This window comes from Glycine max, chromosome 18, assembly GCF_000004515.6.
Source record: "Glycine max cultivar Williams 82 chromosome 18, Glycine_max_v4.0, whole genome shotgun sequence".
NCBI classification, from domain to species: domain Eukaryota; kingdom Viridiplantae; phylum Streptophyta; class Magnoliopsida; order Fabales; family Fabaceae; genus Glycine; species Glycine max.
In genome coordinates this window covers 28,842,635-28,848,573 of record NC_038254.2, presented here as the reverse complement: position 1 = coordinate 28,848,573, position 5,939 = coordinate 28,842,635, and positions in this window count along the sequence as shown.

Here is a 5,939-nt window from a genome sequence, read left to right as displayed (position 1 = left end):
TAATCTTGTGCTACAACAATTGCAACAAGATCCACTATCCACAATGAGAGAACAAGTTTTATCTAAAATTTTTGCATCTGGTATGAAAGATGTTCTCTCTTTGGGATTGAGATAGATCACAAGATTGACCTCCAAGGAGCCTTCTAACCATTAAGAGGTCACCTTCTTCATGGGGGTAGACTTCCTCACTAGACTCTTCACCCCTTACTTCATCTTCACTTCCAGTAGAGGAAGGGCAAGAAGTATTCTCCTCTTGACTACTATAAATGTCTTGACCCCTCATGATCATGATTTTCTTTGTGGGGTATTGAGAGGCAATGTGACCTCTCCCAAGACATTTGAAGCATTTAATATTGCTAGTCCTTTCTTGGGAACTAGTCTTAGGGGTGTATTTCTCTATGGTCTTACCCTTATCTTCCTTAGGTTTTGAAGGTGCAGCCCCCAAAATTCCATGGGCTTGGTCCTTCCTTGGATAAGAGTGAGAGCCATAAGATTTTGAAGAAGTCTTTCTTTTAAGTTGTTGCTCCACTCTTATACAAAGTTGGACTAGCTCATCTAGGTCCCTATATGGAAGGAGTTCAACTTTGTCCCTCACTTCCATATTAAGTCCACTAAGGAACCTAGCTATGCTTGTTCTTTCCTCTTCCCTAAGTCCAGCTCTTAAAAGGAGTAGTTCCATTTGTTGTCTATATTCTTCAACACTCATACTTCCTTGTCTAAGCCTTTGGAGCTTGTCCATAAGCTCCCTTTCATAGTAGGAGGGAATGTGCCTCTTCCTAAGGGCACTCTTAAGATCATTCCAATACTCTACTGGAGGATCCCCATGAATCCTTCGTTCCCTAACAAGGGAAGTCCACCAATAGAGGGCATATCCTTGAAAGCTAAGGGTAGCTAATGGAACTTTTCTCTCTTCGCTAATATGATGGTAAGCAAAGAGTTGTTCAACCTTCATCTCCCAATCTAAGTAAGCCTCAACATTTTCTTTTCCATGGAAATATGGGAGGCTAATGTTAACCTCTTGAGTCCTTCTATCCTTTTCTCTTCTTTGGGAATGATGTTTAGTATGTGAACTATGACGCTCTCTATAATAGTCGCTAAGTTCTTCACTTAAACTCTTGCAAGAGTCATGACTACTATAGGAGGCATGTTTTTCTCTTTTCATTTCTTTCATTATTTTTCTTCTTTCTTCCTCTCTTATTTTCTCTCTTTCATCTTGACTTATTTCTTCCACTCTTTTTTTACCTTTTTCTTTTCTCTTGTTTTTCTTTCCACAACTTAAGGGATCTCAACTCATCTAATATCTTATACAAGGGGTCCTTAGGAGTAGAACCCTCGCCATTAACACTAGATGAAGAATGAAGACTCATGTTGGTTCCTAAGTTATGGTTCTTTCTTGTTGGGGGTTTGAAAGAAAGGTAAAAGAAACTATGGTTGAAACTAGCCAAAATAAATACTAAAAGAGGTGTGAAAGATAAGGTAAAAACTAATTGGTAAAAGGCAAGCTATCTAGGAGCTTTGACAATGGAGGGTAAAGGAAATAAGCTATGAAAGTAAGCAAGAAATTAAAGTGCAAGAAATGCAAACTAGGCGGATCCTAAGAGTGTTTGGATGACCTCATTTAAGGTTCCCAACTAAACACTCACTATCCTAAGGGAAAATTGCCTAAAATTATTACACACAAATGGAAGTATGGTGACCTATTGGAGGCTCCCAACTTACTTCCAATGAAAGACCTTTTTACAAAATTTGAAAGCAAAACAAATTGCCAATTACAAAATTACAAAAAAAAAAGTCCTCAATTGTGGTGGCTATTCTCTCTTTAGTATTTCACTCAATTTGGAGTGTTTCTTAGTCCAATAGCTCTTAAGGTGGTTGGCCCCTTGCTTCTTGACTCAAATTCTTCAAGATATGGCACCAATCCTCCTTTCCAATTCCCTATATGGCAACTCACAAGCAAGGAAACAAAGAGACAAGCAATAACCAAAGACCAAAAAAAATGAAATGAAAGCTAAACCAATAGAGTTTTAACAAGACAAATTTCTAAGGATTATTCAACAATTAAAGCAATGAAAAGCACAAAAAAACAAGCTAGGACTCAAAGAGAAACCTAGAATGGCTCTACAGTAAAGTAGAAAAACTCTAAAAAAAAGACTCAAGAAACCTCTAGTTTTGGCACTTGTTTTCACAATAATTTTCAATTGAAATTTCAGAACTAGGATTGGTATAAAATAGGCACCAATTATAGAACAAATTTTGAGCCAAAACAACAAGCACACTTTCCTTTCACTTTTTTTTTCCTGGACACTGATTTTTCTGCCAACTTGTGCGATTTTTCTTATTTTTTCCTTTAATTCAAATCACTTGGTTCTTTTTTTATAATTTTGGTCCAGATGTTTAGAAAATTCAGTAAAACTTTCAGCTCCAAAAACGTAGTGACCAATTCCCAGTACTTTATACAAGTTCGGATGTTCAAGCTGCCCGCACCAGCGATTTCAACCTATAAATCAAGAGTAGTGTTTATGTTGCTTAAGGCTTGGATAGTTACAATTTGTGTTTGCTTATGCTCAATTATCTTGAATAACACAATTCAAGAGAGCTTAAGACTTATTTTGATTCACAAATCCAGTCACAACTCAACTTCATCATAGGCATCATGTAGGAAACTTAGAAAACAAAAAAAAAGTTCAAGAACAAGACTACTTCTAGGAATTGATTTAGAACATGTTATGAACTAAATAACATGCATGAATTAGACTCAAAATTCAAAAGATAGGCTAAGTATGACAAGAATACATGAACAAATGTATCTAGAATTCAATCAACAAAATAAAATTCAACACAAATTTAGAACATAATGTGACAATTACTATGACTAAACATGACTCTAAGACAACATGGATTAAGTGATTTACACTTAGATTTTTATGTTTTTTGTTTAATAAATATTTTGGAAGAACATTTAGATATAAGGTTCAGCACAAGAATATTATGAATGAAAAATGATAGAACCTAAAATCAACACAAAAACAAGATTCAAGAGTAGATCTACAAAATTTGAACCATAGAAATGCAAGAACAAGTGTAGATCTAAGATTTAATCGGTTTATTTTTTTTTAATCTTCTCTAAACAGCACCAAACCAAGAGACAATGGAGGATATACATGGAGAAAAAGATGAAGAACAAGGAATTAATGAGAATTCACCAAACAAAAAGATAGAGGAAGCAAAAGAACATCACCTAGATGAAGATGCTCTTGATACCACATGGTGTAAGCTCCATTGGAGCTTGTAGGCCTAGGATCTTCTTCATCAATGGATTCCTTTGCTTCTTGGAAGATAAATGGCAGCGGAATGGAGAAGGAAGAGAGAGAGGAGACACCACTTCAAGGAGAAGATGAGTCTAGAAGAAGCTCACCACCATAGGAGGCCATGGATAAGAGCTTGGAGGAAGAAGGAGATGAATGAAGGGAGAGGGAGAGAAGAGCACGAAATTTTGTGCTCTAAAAAAGCTCTGAAATCTGAAGTTAATATTCAAATGATCAAAGTTCCCAAAAAAATGCACACACATGACCTCTATTTATAGCCTAAGTGTCACACAAAATTGGAGGGAAATTCAAATTTCACTTGAATTTGAAATTGAATTTGTGGAGCCAAACTTTGGAGCCAAAATTTCACTAATTATGATTAGTGAATTTTAGTTATGGTTCAGCCCACTAATCCAAGATCAATTCCAAGATTCTCCACTAAGTGTGCTTAGGTGTCATGAGGCATGAAAAGCATGAAGGACATGCACAAAGTGTGACTATATGATGTGGCAATGGGGTGTAGTAAGCAAATGCTCACCTCCCCCTCTAAAATTTAATTGGATTGGGCTTCTACCAAATCAATTAAATTTATTTCCAACCACACACATCAAATATCCACTTAGTGCATGTGAAATTACAAAACTACCCCTAATACAAAAACTAGTCTAGGTGCCCTAAAATACATGGGCTGAAAAAATCCTATATTTCTAGGGTACCCTACCTACAATATGGAGCCCTAAATACAAGGACCAAATATAATGACATCCTAGTCTAATATATACAAAGATAATTGGACCCAACCTTGGCCCATGGGCTCAGAAATCTACCCTGAGGTTCATGAGAACCCTAGGGCCTTCTTCAGCAGCTCTAGCCCAATCTTCTTGGAGCCTCTTGCTCATGGTTCTAGTGACTGGTCCCTTCCTAGGGAGGATTGCATCACCAGAGCATTTTGGGGCTGAGGTCGCATGGCCTGGAGACTGGCCCGATGCCCAGACAGGGGAGGAGCCTGTAGAATCCCCCGGTGATACGGATGAACCCCATATGGACGAGGATATGACTGACCTACTCGAGTTCTTGTGAGGGAGCGGAGCCACATGACCAAGGTCGCCACACTTTTTGTGATTTACATTACTGCTTTCAGTTATTGCTTTTGTTGTCATCTAACATTACTGCTTTCAATTATTGTTTTTGTTTCCACTATGATCTGGCATTACGGCTCTCAGTTGTTTTGTCACTGTTTTTCATTGCGAGTTATCATTGCACTTTTTCCATTTACTTTGTGATTGGACGTAGGTAGGCCGTGTGCACCCTTGTACGCACGACCTTTTCAGAAAATAAAAAGAAATAATAATATAATAGATAAAATAAATAAATAAAAAATGCTTTGTGTGAATGTATGTATACATGATTTTGATGATGTCAAAGAAGAATCTAACAAGGCTGCTTCAAATGATAAGCATTTGCTTCAAGAATAATTCAAGATTGCTTCAACAAACAAAGCCTTGTTTCAAGATTCACTAAAGACCAAGCCTTGCCTTAAAACAATGTGCTTTCAAGACATGCAAGGCTCTGGTAATCGATTACCAGGAAGTGTAATCGATTACCAGAAGACAGGGTTGAGAAATAGCTGTTGAAAAAGGTTTTGAATTTGAATTTTCAACATGTAATCGATTACCATATGTCTGTAATCGATTACTAGCAACGAAACTTTGGAAATTCAAATTCAAAAGTCATAACCCTTCAAATTATAACTGTGTAATCGATTACACAAATATTGTAATCGATTACCAGTGGAAAGTTTTCAGAAAATCTGCCAACAGTCACATCTTTTCATTAGATTTGTGAATGGTCATCAAAGGCCTATAAATAGGTGACTTGGGCACGAATTTTAGATAGAGAGTTTTGCTTGGCAAAAATGTCTTATCCTCTCAAAAGACAATGAGAGAGATTCCAAAAGAACTTCATTGTCAAATGCTCTCTCAAAAGAAATCCTTGGCCAAACACTTGCAAAATCTATAAGGATTCCTACATGATCTTTATTGTAATATTCTTCTCTTGAAGAGAGAATTCTTCTTCTATTCTTCTTATTCAATGAGATTGGTTAAGAGACTGTGAGTCTCTTGTTGTAAAGCATCTGAACACAAGGGATGGGTTGTCCCTGTGTGGTTCAGACTTTGTAAAGGATTTTACAAAGATAGTGGAAATCTCAAGTGGGTTGCTTGAGTACTGGACGTAGGCACGGGTTGTGGCCGAACCAGTATAAAACTGTGTTTGCATTCTCTCTTCCCTTATCTTATTTATTTTGTTGCAATCAATTGTGTCTTGCATGTTTAAAGAACATTGTTAAATTGATTGTTGTTTCTTCTTCTATATTCTAAGCCTATCCCTCTTAAGATTATTGAGGCCACAAGGTCCAACACTTTGGTTAACTAAAAGCCAACACGCTTTTAAAAAGAAATAACTTCCAACTTTTCTTTGGAAAAATTCACCAATCAAAACAAAGGGGTTTGTTGAAAAAATGTGTATACACCTGAAGGGTGAATGCTGTGAAAATTTTCCCGAACACCCAAAATGGACTCGGATGAATGCATAAATTGATAAAAGAGCATGTTTTGGAAACACTAGGTTGACTTA